An 18,549-nucleotide genomic window follows, 5' to 3' on the forward strand; every position below is an offset into this window, starting at 1 on the left:
TAGATTGAGCATAGAGGTTTTTGTCTTCGACAGAAACGCCTACATTTCAAACAAGACGTGGGGATGCACCTCCACCAGGGAGAGCGCGTCCGGTAGAAGATGTCATTCCTTTGCATTGCATTATGGGAAATGTAGGATTCAGTGTTTTATTAAGCTTGAACTCAACGGTAAGACAATTCTGAGCCTTCGTTCGGTCCAAAAAAAATGTATTTATAGCGTAGACTGTGTATAAAAATAGAGGTCGTCTCCAGGCGAAAAGTGCCTGAAAGTGTAATACCACTGAAGGCCACCAGGGGCTGGCTCCAAACAACCTCTGGCTTCAGTAGACTTCCATTCAAACAACATCAACTTCTCTCACAAAATACAAAGACATTAAATGTTTTCCACCAATCATTGTGGTGTCATTGGCTAAATTCACTCCTTCTGATCAGTTTTCTGATTGTTCTTGGTTCAATAAGTCTATCATGAATTAGAAATTAGGGCTCAAAGAGGTTTATTGGGGGGGGGCGTGCCTGGTTGGATAGACATGCCGAGGGTGCAGTCATGTTTCCAGTACAAGGTTAGAGGCAGTAGTGTCCTTAGCTTCTTAGTCAGATCTCTTCCAACGTGGTCACTTCTGGCTTAAAATAAAACAAGATGGCAACGATCCAAATTCTTCAAAACAACAGCCCGCAATTACGTAAGTGACACTTCGGTGGGTCGTGACTCGATTTATAGCATAAAACCAAAGAAAGCTCATTTTCATGGACTGTTTTACAGTTGTTGTTTTTTTCATCTACACAAATTGCTTCGGCAGACTTCTCTTGTTTGCAAAGTGACCTCTGAAAAACAAAAGCTAATCACCTGGTTTACATTTGATAGTAAAGACAATGTTCATGTAATTCCTTCGTCAACTTAATAGCTTTTTGTACTCTTTAAACTCAGCTTCACTGCCTTTACTAGTGAATGAAATGGACTCAGTTATTACCGGTAATCATTGTGTAAAATCGAAGGTGATCAGGAGCCTCTTTTCTATAGAGCCATTTCATTGCGTAATGCGTTACATGCGTATCTTGGAAAGATCTTTCTGAAGTCTTAAAAAGTAATCTGGATAAAGTCACAATGGCGTCATCATTTACAGGCTTAGGAATCGTCTGAATCACTTGTGTGCCCTCCTTAATGTTTCCACACGACACCAAGTTACTGCTCGGCCTCCAATCTATTTTACAAGAGCGGCAGAACCGAACATAATTAAAAGAGCCAGAAGTTTACGTTGTTGTTGTTTTGTTTTTTTCTCCTCCGAGGACGGACTTTGTGTCCTGCTGTTTTCTACACTCGACTAATTTCATCATTTTCATTAAGCCACATCTCATTTAGCCCGACCCCGCGCGCCAAAAATCATAAAAACATGATGATGTAACACTTTGTAACAGCTAACGGGTGATGCAACCGACGGCGCCTTGAAGGACGCAGCGGTGTAATTGAAAAAAAACCAAAACAAAAAAAAAAACGTGATTTCCCTTAATGCAATGCGTGGCTGTCCACACCATTAAATGTAAACTCTTAAGCAATCACCCCCCCCCCTCCCCCTCCCCTCCCATTGATTGGTGTTGCCTCGCAAATGGAGATTCAATTACGCCCGTTCTTCCAAGTGAGCGCCGCGCAAACGACGTAGAACTATCAATAGCGGAGCCGCTCGGGGGACGGAGGCAGCGGAGGGTAAGCGAGATAGCCGGACCTCCTTCGCTGTGCACTCTTTTGTTAAATTACGCGAGGTTAGAGCAGCGTACTGAAGGCAACTAAAGCAATTAGTTTTTCCACCAGTTGGTCAATTGTCTGGAGTCTGCAGGCGTTTGTGCGATTCACTGATGTTTTTCGGACCAGATGGCAACAAACGAGAATCACGTCCGACTTCGAGCAGTCGAGACGGTTTATGGAGTCTTTTCTCATTTCTTTTTTTTTATAAAAAACAAAACTGCCATTCGTGGCTTTTGGTGTCAACATTTCTCTCATCTTTAAGGTTTGGGGTTGGAAACGCAAAATACATTCCCCCGGAGTGCGGCCACGGGCGATTGTTGAGGTGCTAAAAAAAAAAAAAAAAAAAACAACAACGCGGAAGTTTTCGATAAAGAGCCAATTTCTTTTGTCATCACTAGAAAAGAGACTCTTTGAATCAATGCTGGCTTTTAGAGTAAGTGCAGCAGTGTACTCTGTCGCACTTGATGTTACTTAAGCAGCAGCAGCAGCAGCTCATGAGGGATTAGAAAAAGAACTGACATGGATTTAAGGTTTTATACTTTATATTTTATGTAATCCATTATGGCTTTTTCTCTTTTTTTTAATTCTCGACCTTAATGCGATGCGTGGCTGAGTACTTGTCATATTATTTTTTTTTTCCACTTGTGCCTTTTTACAACTGCGTTTCGAACTGAAGGACGAGTCTTCCCTCCTCCCCCCCCGTGGCGGGACCGAACGTGGAATATTTTGAACGCAGCCGAACTGCAACAAAAACATCGAATGATTTTTGTACTTTTTTTTTTTTCTTTTTTTTTTTCCTGAACCTGTTTTTGTCTGCAGTTACCGTTCTGATTTCCCATACAGGCCCTGAGGGCTACTCATTACTCAAAGACTTAAAGTAGTGATGGACTGCTTCAATTTATTCCACACAGACTGCATACAGCGCAGCCATCTATTGAGTTACCCTACCGTCGCCGTGGTAGCGGGCTCTTTTTCTAAAGCAAATCAGTAGTGACATTTTATGACCGGGGTTTATTTCCTGACATGTCTCCCCCCCCCCCCCCCTCACACACACACACACACACACACACACCCTCCACCCCCCCCACCCCCCCCGCCACCTGTTCAGCTTCTTTTGAACTACAGAAAAAGCTTTCCGGCATTCGAAACCCAGACTTAATATCCCACTGTTTGTTCAAACTAAATGGCTCTATTTGTTTGATGGATTTGTCAGCGCCAATCATTGATTTTTGCATTAATTAGTCTTCATTTAAAATTCATAGTGCTGCAAAACATCACGGATGCGGTTAATAAATAAGTGCGTCTGCCTACTAATCATGTTTGGAAAAGCGCTCCGTTCCCGAAGTCCTGCTCCGTCTCGGCGTTCGCACTAATGGCGAAGAGTGAATCCTCGAACCTGCCGGCGGGTGACGTTAAAAGCTTTCCAGTGTTGGGAGGTGATTTATGTTACTTTGCAGAAGATTCTTTTGGGCTCGTGGAGCGGATATGGATTTCACATGCCCTCAGCATGGAAGGGGTTTGACGAGAAGAGACGACTCTTATCTCAGTGTGAGTCCTTCTGCTGAGAGCATGACATTAAATTGTCATTCCCAAAGACCAAGGAAAGTTGCTTATAGCAGGCGTGCGATTACTCCTACGTCAGTGGACGGGTATTTACCGCGGCGCCGAAGAGACGGATCTGAACGATGCTTTATGTCGAGTGTTGTACATTTTAAGATTTGATCTGATCTCGTGAATAAAGGAGAGGTTCAGTGTTTTAGACAATTAGAGCTGCAGTCATCTTCGTAGATTTATTTCACTCCGGTTGTCATTTAGAATTTCTCTTCTGGCGTAAACACCATTTTCAGTTTCCCAGTATGCTTTGAGTGTTGTTAAAAAAATTTTTTAAAAAAGTATGATAGCTCTTCAAGAGGACACAGACATTAAAACCATATATTTAAAAACACGTTACAGTATTTTAAGTTCATCATTGCAAAGTAAACTTGAGAAAGACTCGTCACAATTGGAAATTGAATGTACTGATCTGCGTGTAAATGTGTTCTGATTTCAAACAGTTCAAAGGGGTGAACTTTTAAGATTTCAACTCGTTTCTGTTTTAAAGGGTCTAAATGAAGATATATTTACTGCTTCATATCAACCCAGTGTCACGGCAAAGCGTGAAATAGACACGCTGGTCCACTACGGCGAAATGTGACACAGCCGCACTTTGGGCCGCCGAGGCGTGAAAGTTACACATTTTGAAAGCGTGAAACCTACACGCACGTAAATGTCACGTGACATGTGATCATTTGACCAAGGTCCAGCAACAGAGGCACTTTTCTACCTATTGCTCTCACGTTTTGTTTTAGTGGACCGGCGTCTATTTCACACTTTGCCACCACGGCAAAGTTTAAAATCCCATTCAAAAGTATTTTATTAAATGTTAACGTTAAATAATGTTGTCGCAGTCCGAATGGAGCTGCAGTTACAACTAGAAGTTCTTTGCAAACGGAAGAGTCCCTGACCTTCTTCATTTATGGATGTAATGATACATATACAGCTAAACCTCCTTTATAATGTCCCGGGTACTCCACACAATGAGATCATATCTAAATAAAAGATCCTTATTCAAGCGTAACACTGAATTTCATGTCAAAAGTGACGGTCAGGGGGAATCTCTTCATTCGCCATCAAGACCGAAGCACAGCTCCCTTCTGATCTTTTAATTAGAGAAAGAATGTCTTCAGACAGCGTTTCCTCCGGACGTCATTTTTATGTCACAAACCGTAGGAAGCCGGTCCACTGAATCATTCCGGCACCGGCGGCCGACGCGAGACGTTCCCAAACAAGCAGCGGCTTCAGGGCGAGCGATTCAGTTGCACGCCACGTTGTTTCGTAACAGCTATTAATTCTAACTCACCCTAACGCAGCTTCAAAAAAATAAATAAATAAATACAACTGCAACAAAAGAAAACTTCTTTTTTTCTTTTTTTGTTTTGTTCCCAGGATGCTGTGTGGGCACAAGCAAATCAGCAAAGAAGCAAAACGCGGCCCAAAAGGTTGAGATGAATACATGTTCGGTTTACATGGGAGGGTTGAGTAATCCGCGGCGGCGCTGACCCCGGAGAACTCTCCAGATTGTATCAAAAGCCAAAATGAGTTTCAAAAGAGGAAAAATTGCGAGCATGAAAAGGAAGGAAGTAGGAGGATGCCCGAGGCGCATGAGGGAACCAGCGGCCGGGCCGAGACAACGCAAGAGCAGGAGTACGGTTTTTCATATTCAAAGATTCTTTACCGGGGGTCGCAAGTCGGCTGTCGGGTCCTCTTAAAGTCAACGTGAAATAGCCTACAGGTTCACCCCCCCCTCTCCCCCCTCCCCCATTCAAACTCATTAAAACACAGTGAAAACTGCCTTCATATGGTAAAACTCCAAAAGTAATGCATTAGTCACCGATGAATAAGGCAGACAAAAAAAAAAAAAAAAAAAAAATCTGTTGTGAAGAGCCAGCAAAAAGGTTGGAGGGAGGAAAACATGCCAGGTGTTTCATCACCTTCCAGCTCGGGGAAACTCAGAGGAGATAGCAGCAGCTGTCTGCTATCATCAAAACACGGCTACCTCATTTTCCTGCCCAAGAAGTCTATCTTGAAATGTGCCGAAACCCATCAGCGCGCACGGCAAACTAACGCCTGATGTCTCCCGCCACGGTGACAGCCTCTTTTTAAAATGTATTTTCCATATTACACCCCCCCCCCCCCCAACCCTCCAACCCCCCCACCATCCACCACCGTCCCGGCGACCGTCAGGAGGCTGCTTTCCGATCGCTCGTCAATCCCGCTCGACGCTTGCGATGAGCGATGTTATACGAGACGCGTGGCTCACGTGGCCAAGTGAGCGAAACAGACTTGTCGAGAGCAGATAGACCATAAAGCGGGGAGGGCCCGGTCAAGGAGGTGCCCTTCGAGGGACGAAAGTGAAGCTGGGGAGCTTTCGAAAATATAAAAAAAATGCATGTGTGGCTTTTTTTTTTTTTTTTTTTTTTTTTTAAAGCATCAATATACCGCCATATAATTTTATTTAAATGCTTTTGTGGAGCAATAAAGCAGAAAGCAATGAGACCACGCGAGGGGGGAAGGGGTATTGACGGCCGCCATCTCACAGCGGTGCCCCTTTCTTCACAAATAAGACGGTGATTCTCCAAAATATGGCTGCTTAGCACTTTATTTTTACTACATTTTTTCCCCACTAAATTTAAATTCCTTTTTTCTTTTTTTTTTTTTTTTACAACTTTACTTTCATTACCACACGTATGGCAGTGAAATTAAGGAGCGTGAAATTTGGGAATTTTTTTTGATTAATCTAAAGCTTTAATAATGCCTATCTAACAAGGTCCAAAAAAAAATGATGTGGCGTGAAGTAACTTAGTACACAGCCTACTGTAGTTAAGTACACTTTTGAGGTACTTGTACTTTACTTGAATATTTCCATTTGATGAAGATTTTGCGAACTTTGTGCCCTCTGATGTCTTACAAAGATCAGATCACGCTACCGACGAAAGTGGGACTGTGCGTGACGATCCGAAGTAACCAATCAGAGAGGAGCCTCAGGTCACGTGATGCACAAAAGCTGAACTCACACTCAGTCCTCTATTCACATAGGAACCAAATACATGTTTTTAATAAGGGCTGATACATCTAACAGGCAGGTGTCAAATCAATTTTAATAAATAAATTAGTGTGCGTTATATTTTATATGAATTTGAATCAATATATATAAGAAATACATAAGTATCCCTTCCACTCTGAATAGTCTAACAGGTCGGTGCCCCACAACGCTTCGCACCTAAACCCGCCGCTGCTGCACCAATCTGGGTTATTCATAGGTCATGATGCTCATCAACATCATCGCTGTGGGCTCATCAACTAACCACACATTTTTAAATCAAATCTAAATTAAGCTATTAAAGCTCCACCAACACCGATTAAACAGGCGGCGGAGAACCTTTCAATTTTCAGGTTTGTTCACCAAAATATTTGGAGCAATCAAGCCCACGTGTCCAATCAACCAAAAGTTCAGGTCACTCCGTGACGACGGTGTTTCTCGGAGTCGGTCGAGTCGTTATTTTGCAGATCAGATTGGAGTTTTCCCGAAAAGCTGCTCGATGACATATTAAGAGCTGCAGACGAGTGTTTTGTAGGTGAATATAACGAGTGAATAAGTGATGTTTGAGGCTTTTTCTTCGCTCCGCACCTGTAAGGCACAAACTGTTCTGGAATATGAAAAAACATTTTTTTTTGCACAGATGGATTCCCCCCTCCCCTTTTTTTTTGTGTGTTCATTGCAAAGTATTTACAAATGTGTGAAGATGCAGCATCTATAAGAAAATGTTTGAATAATCACTTACAGGCACACGGTGAGTTATTGTTAAAGGTGCGCCGAGAGGAAATATTCTCACCTTAAATGATCCTTATTAGTTTCTCTGCGTACAGATCTGGTAACTCAGCTTATCTTCTTATTGTTCTGGGCATCACACTGCGGTTAAAGAGTGTGCGAGGCCGAACGCAGCTACAGACAAGGTGACACAGAGCGGCCCCGTCTTCTGTTGGACAGGTGCATGCTGGGAGAGCTACTCACCGGGCTTATATAATATTTAACCGTTTGACTCCTTCCCCTGTTCTTACGGTTTATAAATGGCTCCTGTAGATTAGTGTGCACCTCTTTTTTTCTGTTCTAGGGTTTTCTTAAAATGTTACAAATTTTACCAACAATTTTGTATGTGATTACTGATCTTTTTTTTTAATTTCTTCCTATTTTTGGAGGTGGTCAAAAACACAGAAAACGTGATCTTCAGATGCACACGGTTTTAAGATGCGTTACCTCGTAGGACTTCCAGACTTCTTTCAAATTACTGACACGATTTTTCATTTTTTTAAGCTTGGAGTTTGTATACGCTGTTATTTTTACAACAGATTGACAGGTGCCGCAACTGCGACCTTGAGGTTGAGTTTCGCTTCTTTCTTTTTTTTTTTTATTTGGAAAAAAAATATTTTGGGGATTTTGTGATTCACTTCAGAAGATAAAGAGTATTTCGCCCACCCCCCGCCCATGCTGTTTATTCTTGCTGTTTGTTTTGTTGTGTCATCCATATGTGACTAAGCTGCTGGAGCTCCAAATTCTATAATAAAAAAAAAAAAGGGGGCAAGAAATTGTGAAGGATGTCAATGACTATTTCCCAGAGCCCAAGGTGATGTCTTATTTAGATAGTCAAGCGTGCAATTAATGCTATAAAACATCAAATCTTGGCATTTAAAAAGATGGATTGAGAACTTATGATAATCATAATTATATTCAATTAAAAAAGGGATTGTTTGACGAATCAAGTTCAGCACTATAGGACATCTGTTCTCTAAAAATAACAATACTTTATGGTTATTCAGATTTTTCTACGACAAAAAAAACAAAAAACACGACAGGTCAGTCAGACAGTAAACACAGAAACTCTGAATATATCAGCTCGTGCAATGCAGTCGACCGGCGGCTTTAACATGACGACATTTAAAAAGGAAATGAAATCTGTTTAACTGTTTTCACGAAGCTGCGTCCATCCCGTTGAAGGTCATTACCGGACAAAAGCGTCCACGCACCAATCATCTGTTAAAATAAAAACCTACTTTTTAAACTCGGCCCTTTCCGCAGCAGCCGTCAAACCGCCGCTCAGGAACAGCAGGGTCCCGATGACTAACCGGCAGCGAGGCCGCCAGGACCTCCGGGCGGGCAACGGGACACGGCGAGCTGGGACCGGCCCGCCTCGGCAGTCCATTCATCACGACTTGTCCTTCAGCGGCCGCCTCGGTCCCCGGTAGGCACCGCTTGCCGCACCATGGATCAACAGAGGACATGTTTGAACAGCTGACCCAAGGCCACGAAAGTAGGTAGAGCAGCAGCAGAGAACCGGCGGAGGGGAGGGTGGAGGAGGGTGGGGGGGTTGGGGAGGTGTCGGCCCATCGAAGGGCCATACATCAGGCGTCCGAGGGAAAAATACCTGTGATCTATGTATCGGAGAGGTTTTTTTCAATAACTACCGGCGTTTTCCCCGGAGCCAGCTCACGTTGCCGGGGTTACCAACCTGGCTTCCTTTCTCAGTCAACCCAAAAACTCGTCCTTCATTCTTTGTCTTCGTCTCAACCGCGCTGCGTCCAACGTAACGAATCGATAACAAGACGCTAACGTCGATGTAGTATGTACTGTAGGTGAAAATAAAGACCTACATACCGGGAAAAAGACGAGGCCGTTGGGAAGATCAACATTTCCCTCAGACGTAGGCGGTTATCTGAGTTACGAAGACAAACTCTACGTGTCGAAAACGACGACGTATTAGCTTAACGCCCTTAAAATGGACCTTTAATGTCCACAATCTTCTCCGTAAACTTCGGCAAACCCGTCACAGCTTGTGAACTTCGAGGCTATTAGAAGATTTCTGGGTCCGACGTCGCCGGCGGACCGCCGGGCTCGTTCCTGTATTCATTCATGATTCATGCAAAATCCCATGTCGGTCCGTCGAGTCAATATTTTGATGTTACAGAGGAAATGTAAGTCATTCAAACTCTGGGGAACATGAACGTGTATACAATTTCATAGCAATCCACTCGGTAGTATTTGAAACACTTCAGTCAGGACCAAATTATTAATACATAAAAATATTATTGTTGTTTTTCCTGTCTTTGCATATTTATGCTTTTCTTGTTTTGTATATTTATTTTGCACACGGTGCGGCTGGGAGAAACAGTGTTTTCAATCCATCCGTCTGTCACACCGTGGATTGACGTTAAAGAATTGGAAGTTAAAAGCCCCCACCCGAACTGGTCACCTGGACCGACGCCGTCATCCACGTGACCGTGCCAGCGCTGGCAAATAAAAGCAAAAACGACGCGGTTGTGGCAATGCAATATACAGAATAATGACACTCCTTCACCTCGGCTCCGGCGGGGTAGACTATATGAGGGATTCACTTCAAAAGCTCCAGTCATTCAAAAGGCCATTTACTCCAGATCGGCTGACACAGATTCCGGCCGTGACCCATACATCAAACGGGACACGTTTTTCGATAACAATATTGAATTCTCTCCCGACCTGATAAGAGGCGAGCCTTCGCTTCTCACTTGACTCCGATTCTATAGAAGCTCACTGCCCGATGCTATCAGAAATAAGGCCCGGCGACGTAATATAAATACAAATGTACACAGCACTGTGTGTGTTTATGTGTGTGTGTGTGTGTGTGTGTGTGTGTGTGTGTGTGTGTGTGTGTGTGAAGGCCTTATGGCTGCTGGGAGGTTTTTTTTTTTACTAAATAGGACGCTATCGTAAAAGCAGCCTTGTAAAAAGCTCATCTGGTGCACACCATCTGTAAAGACGGATACGGTGACGGTTCACGGAGCCCCGCACAACCTGACGCCTCTAAATTTGGAGTATTTTACGGCGTCAAACGTGGCGCCAGCAAACCGACTCCGCAGCAAAAGGCCAGATGAATAAAAAAAAAAAAAGACAACAACACGCCAGACATTAGCGCTGCTGTTTCATAAAGATGGTGTTATCCTTGGAGTAATTGCATCCACTGCGCGAGCGTGATTAATTGTATTTTTTTTTTTTTTTGCAGCAATGAATATGTGTTTATTTAGAACGGGGCGTAGGAATCTTCAAATCGTACGGAACACAGGTGACGTTCATTTAAAAGCTATAAATATGCAAGGGAAGCCTTGTTTATCGCTTTATTACTTATTGTCTGTGTGGTAAGGAGATTTCTTTACATATCTCTTATCCATTATTTACGTCGCATTAATATTACATGGATATTTCCTCTTGAATTATGACTTGGTCATTGCTGCTGTTAATTTGTGTAAAAAAGAAGAAGAAAAAAAAACCAAAATATGCGGCCTTGAAACCTTAATGCAGAAATATTACACCTTGTCTGTGGCTCTTTTCTTTTGTTTTCTTTTAAAGCCAGTTTACCCTTCTGAAGTGTATTTTTTCGTCATAATTACACAGTAGAGCGAATTCTCCTCCTACCGCATTTTAAATCCCGAGAGTTTTTCCCATCCTCGGGGGAAGTTCCTTTGCGAGTGCTAAAAAAAAAATAACAACAACAACAAAAAAAGAAAGAAAGAAAAATATGCCGTGTCCACATGTATTACTCACAGCTCAGACCGAAGATTGCCATATTTAAGGAAAAAAAAAAACAGAAAGAAGAGGAAGAGAAACCTGCTCGGCCACCGTCGAGGACTCGGGGAATGAAGACGTGTGGCGCCGAGAGCGCGACTGATTGAATCAGCTGACTCAGATGGATGAAGGGTATCTGCAGCTTTGTTATATGATTTAGCGGCGTGACTGAGCGAGGCCCTTCTCGCCCCGCCCTGATTGCCGTCCCCCCTTCAGATTAAGCCGGACGGACGGCGACTGGTCTTCGTCCCGGGACGGATTGAGCCGTCGTGACTCAAGCAATTTAAAAAAAATAAATAAAAAAAAATAATTGAGGACTAACGACGAGCATTTCACAACACCTACCGTCCCATTATCAACTTCTAAAGCTGCTATGGGTAACGCGTGAAGCAAAGAGTTGCATATTTGTGAAGATATGTTAGCATTTTTTTTTGGGCTACAATGACGAGTCCAACACTCGCTCTCCTTTTTAGCTCTATTTTGGATTCCATCAAGTCCAAGTCAGGTGTTTCCAGACCCCAAAATTCACTTGCGTGAGTATGTCGGTCTGGCTTATTCACTCCGTAGGGAATCGTTTCCAGTCGTTGCATCCTACTGCGCGTAGACCTCGGGTTAACATGAATCGGCAAATAAATTCATGAAACCTTCGGCAAAATGAATAAATAAATACAATTGGATGCGGCGGTACGAAGCAAGAAAACACACAAAACATATGCTCGCTTTCCGAGGAATAATATCTCGGTGATTGCGTACACGGGCCGAGAATAAAGTCATTTTACCAAAAGATTTCTGAATTTGTTCGAGACATATTAACAAAAGAATCGGTACGGGCTGAGATGTCCTGATGTGTACTTCTGCATTATGAATAGCGCCCCAAAACAACACCAGATCCTACAATTCCCATAATGCAGCTGAAAGACATCTTTCCAACATTGCTGCCCACCAAACAAAAAATTTTAAATCTCTAACCCGAACCAAGGTAAACTGCGTAAAATTGTTGGAGTATCCCTTTAATTAAATAGTAATTTCAGATTGAAAAAAGTAATTCTGACCAAAAAATATTAAAAAATGCCTGAAATTGGTCAGCTGCCTGTAATTGTTTGTTGGTGGTAATTCAACTATCGGAGCATCTTTAACCAATCGGCATTCACCACCATCTGCACCGAAAATCCATCACAGCTGCAACTACATTTAGAAAAAAAATAAAAACACTTCCCGACAATGTCTTAGCATTTAGTCACCGACGCTGGTCGCTGATTGGTCGGCCCTTTAGAGTAGCTGAGCAAACTCCAGACTTACAATCACAGCGCAAAAAAACTGAAGGTCTGACGGAGCCAGGCCAGAAATATCCGCCTTTTTCAGACGCTCGCTATTTCATTATGTTTCACCAGCTAGCTGCTAATTTCTTCTGTCGTTTTTGGCCTTAAGTTGTTTTCATTACAGCTTTACGAACAGCTGCCTTCTGCTACAAGTGCAATGATTTCATGAGTGGTAAACAAAAAGCAGCAAAAAGTTACGGGCTGTAAAACCAAAACAATGAGCTAAAAGAAGTTAAAACGCTTCAGAGGGAACGTGTGTGTGTATTTATTCATCGGTCTTACTGTTTCGAAAAAAAATATTTGTATCTATCTTATTTATTGTATACGTATTTGTAATTTTTCCTTATTGTGTGCACCTTTTTTCCGTAACTGTGTTTCTATGCTGCGGTGACGGCTAAATTTCCCCACTGTGGGATTATTAAAGTCTTGTCTATCTATCTATCTATCTATCTATCAGAATCAGGTGGTAATGGCGACTCCTTCCTCGTTATGTAAAGTCATTTGATCCAATACAGACACCAAAAATACTGATTGGTGCAACTTCAATGTTTTTCCACGTGAATCAGTTAATACGCCACAAAAGTGACTCAGCTGTGTTTGCCCTCTTTCTTTTTGATGATTCTTCCCTGCTCGGGTGGGCGGGGGGGGGGGGGGGATGGAAGGTAGATGTCGTTCCCAGGTGACCCCGCCCCCACACGGACCGAATGCATTGGAACCCGCCTGAACCGACAGATTGATGCGGTGCACGCGGTAGCTTGCAGAGAGCCGAACGTCTCGAGTGCCTTTTTTCAGCCACGGAGCGGACAGAAGAGATCCCGTCGAGCTCCCGTCGAGATCCCGTCGAGCTGCGGGGCTGATTGCCGACTACATTAAGCCTCTTAGGCAGAATGCTGATGAATCCACTCGTTGAGATGTGAAGGTAATAGTCTTGACATAGCAAAGGCATAACTCACCGGGCCGTACCTGCAAAGTCCCCGAACGACAGCAATCCCACAAGTCGGAGCCGGTCCCAATATGAAAGAGGACTTTGCTTTTATTACCATCATCATTACTGTATATCATTTCTGAATGTACAGCCATTTGGTTTCATTTAAATGTAAATCTGGGCACTGAACTGCACACGCTGTCACCCACGGCAGCCTGACTATGATGATTCATTCTGGGATTCGGGCAGGGAAAATATATGAGCCCCCTTTACTTTCTCTGAGGGAAAATAACAGATTTGACCTTTGTCTGTTTTCACGAAAGTCCTGTGCACAGCAAAATAAAAGAACCTTGAGGTTTTCTTTTTTTTTTTGTATGTATTTTTTTTCCCCCCCGAGAAAACAAAAGTAGCTACAGGTTTGTGCATCCTTTATACTCTGCTGTATCTCTTCTTCGGTTTTTTAAGCCCCTTTTTCTTTCTTTTTTTTTTTTAATGCCCAACCTGAAGAACAGGGACGTTACAATCCGCAGTACGAGGTCAAGGTCGAAGCGAAGCCCGGGGAGGCCGTGGTGTCAAACGGGGGCCGCGGCCGACAGACGACGAAGAGACGCGGCACGACGTGCGCGCGTGGCGAAGGTTAGTCCGGCCGTGTACTTCAACACAATCGCGTTATCCGCGTATACAGTGGAGGGGGAAGATGATGTTTTGTTGCTCCTGCCCCACCGGGAGCCGCGGGCCGGCCTCGCTCATAGAACTGAGGTTACGTAACTTTTTTTTTTTTTTTCCCCAGTTTTTCCGTTTGAATTCCAGTTTCATTTTCAGCTCAGCGTGAGAGTCGCCCGCGCGTTTCACTGAAAGTCGTGCTAACTTGTCTGTTTCTCTTGTTTACTGCACCGGAACTAGAAGTTGGACCGCCCCTGCTGTCTTGATAGCATTAGCCATTAGCATCCCTACTACTTATAGTAAATACAGGAAGGGTGCGTTTAAAGCACGCTTATTATCCTTGGGTCTGGTTTTCAGCAGTTTCGAGGTCGAGGTAACTTTATACTTTTATTGCATTAGCATAAAACTTACAGCAGAGTGTGTTGAATGACTGACAAATGAATTGGGTGACTTGAATAATACTAAATCAAATATCAGATAATCCCCGTTCGCTCATTTACTTTTCTTATTCTACACGCAACCCTCCTCTCTCTCTCTCTCGCTCGCTCGCTCGCTCGCTCTTTTGCTGGATCACACCGCACATAAATTAATCATCAAGTCCCAAATAAATGCACCTGCATGTCAAGTGAAATAAACAAGAGCCTCATCAGGAGCCAGGTTATGAGGGGACATTACATATCAGTGCACTCAGACATCTATTTTGCATTTCAAGCAGAGCTCGGGTACGGAGATAAACGCACGACAAACAGCCGATTCCACGATCTGTAAGGAAGCCGCGGCTCAGGAAGCTCCGTCTCCCGAATACCCCCCCCCAACGTGTTTCTCCAGCATCGTGTAAAACGCAGCTGAAAAAAACAACAACAACAACAACAAGCCTTTTAAAGTCCCCCCCCCCCCCCTCCCCCACGGGGCCACGCCGTCCGTGGGCTCGCGGCCGTGTTGCACGTGGAGGATGCCTTTCTCGTTCGTGACCCCGTCTTTCGCGTGAGTCTCGTTCCCCAGCCGACATCGAGCCATTGATCCTTAAGAGCTTAAAATCTTGCTGAGTGCGAGCTGCCGCTGTCAAGAGACCGTCCTCACCCCCCCTCTCCCCCTCCCCCCCCCCCCTCCGCCGGACCGCTGCCGTTCGGTTCGTAGAGTCAAACCTTGCGTGGGGGTGAAAATGTCCGTGCGACACCTGTCGTTACATTCATGGCCTCTGAGACTGACGTGACGGAGCTGCGTTCGAAGGGGCTGCAGACGGCACGGGACGTCACATCGATCGCTGCCGGCATCGAGGGGGGAGCGTTCAAGGTTGACGAATCAGCAACTATTTTTATACCATTTAAATACCAAGACTGTAAAAATATCCTCTGATTTCAGTTTCTATGGAGATTTTTCTTTTCAGTTTTTCGAATCTTAAATTGAATATCTTTGTCGCTGTTATTGACGGTCGGATAAATGAGCTATTTTCCTCCATTTTCTGACATTGACGGAGACTCCGCCAACCTCGCTGTGGAAAAAGTCGAATATTTCCAGAGTGAGCTCTTCTCAACAAACTGGATTTGCCATAAAACAAATAGGAGCAGAGCAAAGTGGTTTTACTTTCGATTCCATACGAGCCCAATGAAAAAACTGCCGTCGTGACGAGGTCATGTTGGATTTTACTGCTGTGAGATGTTTAACGTTGTGCTAATTCTAATAACTAAACATTTGGGTACTTTAATCTGGGGTAGTACTTTGGGTAAAACTATATCAGATCAACATGTATTTATATCGGGGCTGTCGGTGAGAGCCATATACAGAAGTAAATGTACTTTGTTAAGTTCCACCGCTGATTATTTCAAATATAAAATGATATTTTCTCAGTTTAGTTTTATTTAACTTCCATGACCCGTTGCCAAGTAGCTAATGTTAGCATCCAGGCTGGCTAAAAATACACAGGTTCACCCAAATAATGTTTCTACCTGCCTATTAAATGATAAAATTACATAAAATTAAAATTTCTGGTGACGTAAGTGAAAGCGTGTATTCACCCACGTCTATAGCGAGTTTCTCTTAAGAAAGCGACACAGCAATACCAACAAGCCTCAATATCACACTGACAAGCAGATACTGTACCAGGAAATTGATATTGGAAATAATTGATCTTTGTGGCCCACTTTTAAGGATAAACATCGAACACTTCCACAACTCTTGTCGTGCGGTAATCTCCCAGTTATCAGACTCGGCTGCAGCCTCCTGTACGAACACAGGAAGCGACAAACAAAAATAATTCAATCTGTCTTCTAAACAGCAGCGAACAAACACGCCGTTCAAGGAACTGCGACACAGTCTGGAGGTCTTCTTCAGTCGGCTCTCTGACGATGACTCCTTTGGTTGAGCATGGAACAAAAACCTCACTGATGTAGAGCACCCTGCAGGGCATTCTGGGTATTGAAGTCCCTCGACTTCAAACACTGCCGTTTGGTATCGCTTGTTGCTACTGGACAAATAGCACAAAAACATTGAAACTATGTATGTTTGTGAAGGGCAAAGTGGCACGTGGGCTTGTGTTATTATTATTAGTTTTCAACCAAGAATCGAAAATCACTGGTTCTCAGACTAGGGTTCAGGACCCACAGAGGGGTCACAGGAGAAAACTAAGGGGTCATGACATGAATCAAAAACATAGTGTTTTCTTTTCTATACAAACTTTCTCAACGTTTCTTCTGAAGAATGTAGCCCAGATAACCCGCTGATGACGTCATCGTCAGACAACGCTGATGATGTCATCAGGGTTATCTCAGCTAGCCCGTGCTGAGCTCGCGTTAATAATCGGAGGTGTGGGGTAGCAAAGATGTGGCCCACTATTGGGAAGGAGGAGCCTAATGAGAGATAACATCAAGTTGCATGATGGGAAATGTGTAGGATCCAGTGTTTATGGAGCTCACTGGGCCACAGGAGGACGAAGCAGCCGTAGATTTTGCCGTTTTGCTGCTTCCAGTCTGACCGGTCCTGTTTCAGCTTTGTGTGTGTGTGTGTGTGTGTGTGTGTGTGTGTGTGTGTGTGTGTGTGTGTGTGTGTGTGTGTGTGTGAGGGACGGGGAGGGGGGGAGGGCAGTAACAAACATCTGGAGTGCCCCTTTAAACTCCTCACAGCTCATAAATATATGCGATCAAATGATGGAGGTTTTGCAAGAAGGCATTTTGCTGAAGTAGCCTGCACAGTTTCGCACAACACGACAGGTCACGATTTCCTCACGACACACCAACAAAAGGTAATAATGAAAACAGACACCTCGCAGCAGGTCCTGCCGACAAGGCGAAGAAGCCGAAGAGCGTTCCTCGGCACAACGTAACATCCATGCACACCCCGTGTTCAGCAGAGTCGTGATGCTGTAACCTTAATCTATCGCTGCCCTCAGTTCTGCTCCACAGGCTGCCATATACTGCCACTTAAAGATGCTCCGTGGTGGTGGTGGGGGGGGGGGGCAGTGATATTACATAGTATTCAAATACACACTCACCTGTAATGTACACGCACAAGAATCTGGGATAATCTGTTCTGTGATGCAGCCATTTGAAAGCGTCTACAATACGGAGTTGGAAGATAATTTATTTTTAAAGCCGACACGAGGAGTTGTGTGCTTGATTCACATGGGGGGGGGGGGGGGGGGGGCGGGTTCCAATGCAGCTGCTTGAAAATCATTAAAACCTCAGCTAAGTCTGCAATGAATAAATATTGAACAGAGCTAAAATCTCTGGTGTCACTTCTTCAATCAGTCTGGGTTTCAGATTTCGAAAAAAAAAAAAGACATCAAACGGGTTTCCAACCTGCAACCCCCCCCCCCTCCTTTCCCTCCCCAATCACATTCAAGTCTGTCTCCATCAACCAAATATGTGTAAAGCGTGGTTTTTTTGTGTGTAAACTATGCCAGGACATGGCTTTTTTTTTTTTAAATAAATAAATAAACAAATAAAATCCTTGCTCAAAAGTGAGAGGCACCTCGCTGAAATCTATCCCTCCTTGCCCTTTCAAAAACCGTTTGAGGTGAGTCGGTGGCAAAATGCTTTTCTTATTTTGGGCTTGAATTTCAACAACCAAAAAAAAAAAAATGCCCCAGTGTCCTACACCAGCCGCCTTCCATATATCTATATATCTATATATATTCATATATCCATATATCCACCTCCCTGAAACTGCATCCAAATATTAGGAAGCAGATCGTTTTATTAAAATTTTTTTTTTAAAAAAAGCATAAAAGAAGAATCAGCGCTGAGAACTCTTAAGAGAAATATGCAATGACATGCCTGTTGCACAGGCGTGCCTGTATTTAAAAAAAAAAAAAAAAAAAAAAAAAAAAAAATCTTCCACTCCGGAATGCAGCGCGGTCATGATGATGGGTTCATTAAGAGACTTAAAAAAAACTGAGTGAAAACGGAGAGAATTGACATCGATTTGAGGCTGGTATGAAAAAAGATAAACAGTGGTTTGGGGGGGAAACTTGACGGTGAGAGCTGTAGCTTGATGAATCAATACCAGGAGCTCCGCTGCGCATTGGAAGGAGGAGGAGAGGCTCAAATATATAGTGGCAAGTCCGAGATTGAATTTAAAACTAAAAACTGAGAAATTGTTCTGCGGTGCATCAGCAAACCTTTAAGAAATAACCCCCCCCCCCCCAAAAAAAAAAAAAAAAAAATGTGCACAATCCCGACAAGTGGTGCGTAACCACGGGGATGGCACAAGCCGGTGTG

General features: G+C 43.7%; 1 protein-coding gene across 4 annotated transcripts in view; it reads right to left on the reverse strand.

The window, feature by feature from the left end:
* Window positions 1–18,549, reverse strand: part of unc5db (unc-5 netrin receptor Db) — a 301,343-nt gene that overhangs the window by 151,823 nt on the left and 130,971 nt on the right. The window lies entirely within an intron of this gene.

Source organism: Embiotoca jacksoni, unplaced genomic scaffold, assembly GCF_022577435.1.
Source record: "Embiotoca jacksoni isolate LCO1_2020_lvr unplaced genomic scaffold, fEmbJac1.0.p SCAF_37, whole genome shotgun sequence".
Lineage (NCBI taxonomy): Eukaryota > Metazoa > Chordata > Actinopteri > Embiotocidae > Embiotoca > Embiotoca jacksoni.